Here is a 723-nt window from a genome sequence, read left to right as displayed (position 1 = left end):
TCAAGGCAATACACTCATGAAATAGTCCTGAAATTGCATGTCTCTCATGAAACAATACGCAAACATTTAAGGAATATGGGAAAATTCCATAAAGAAGGTGTTGGGTGCCTAACGAACTCTCCGATGATCATCGTTTCCAACGTGTGAACGGGGCTTCGTCTCTTCTGAGGCGTAATGCGCGTGAACCATTTTTGGACAGAATTGTTACCGGTGATGAAAAATGGATTCTCTATGAGAATATTAAATGCCAAAAACAATGGCTCAGTCCTAGACAAAAACCACTTCCGACCCCAAAACCTGGACTCCATCCGCAGAAATTGATGCTTTGCATTTGGTGGGACAAAGCATTTATTATGAAGTAGTACTGAATCTCTGAGTTCACGAGAATAAAGTAAAGAGATGGAAAAAATGTAAAATACAAATAAACAATTTTAATTAGTTCAGAAACTCAAACACAATGTGTATAACCTCCTTTATGGATACAGGACAGTCGCTTGTAGTGGATCAGTTAACGTACTTTCAATATTGATCAGGTGGAAATGATAACTGTTTAAATCCACTTTTCTTTACATTGCAGGTAACATTAGATTTATCCAGAGCAACTATTGCTCACCACGTGACAGCTCATTCTAATTCAAAAATAGGGGAGGTCATAGCCTTGAGATATCACCTGACCTATCATTGAAGGACACTGCTGTCTACATTCTTGAACAAAGTGCAGGA

The sequence above is a fragment of the Limulus polyphemus genome, unplaced genomic scaffold (genome assembly GCF_000517525.1).
Source record: "Limulus polyphemus unplaced genomic scaffold, Limulus_polyphemus-2.1.2 Scaffold2727, whole genome shotgun sequence".
Lineage (NCBI taxonomy): Eukaryota > Metazoa > Arthropoda > Merostomata > Xiphosura > Limulidae > Limulus > Limulus polyphemus.
The sequence above is the reverse complement of the archived record's forward strand: the minus strand, read 5'-3'. Positions refer to the sequence as shown.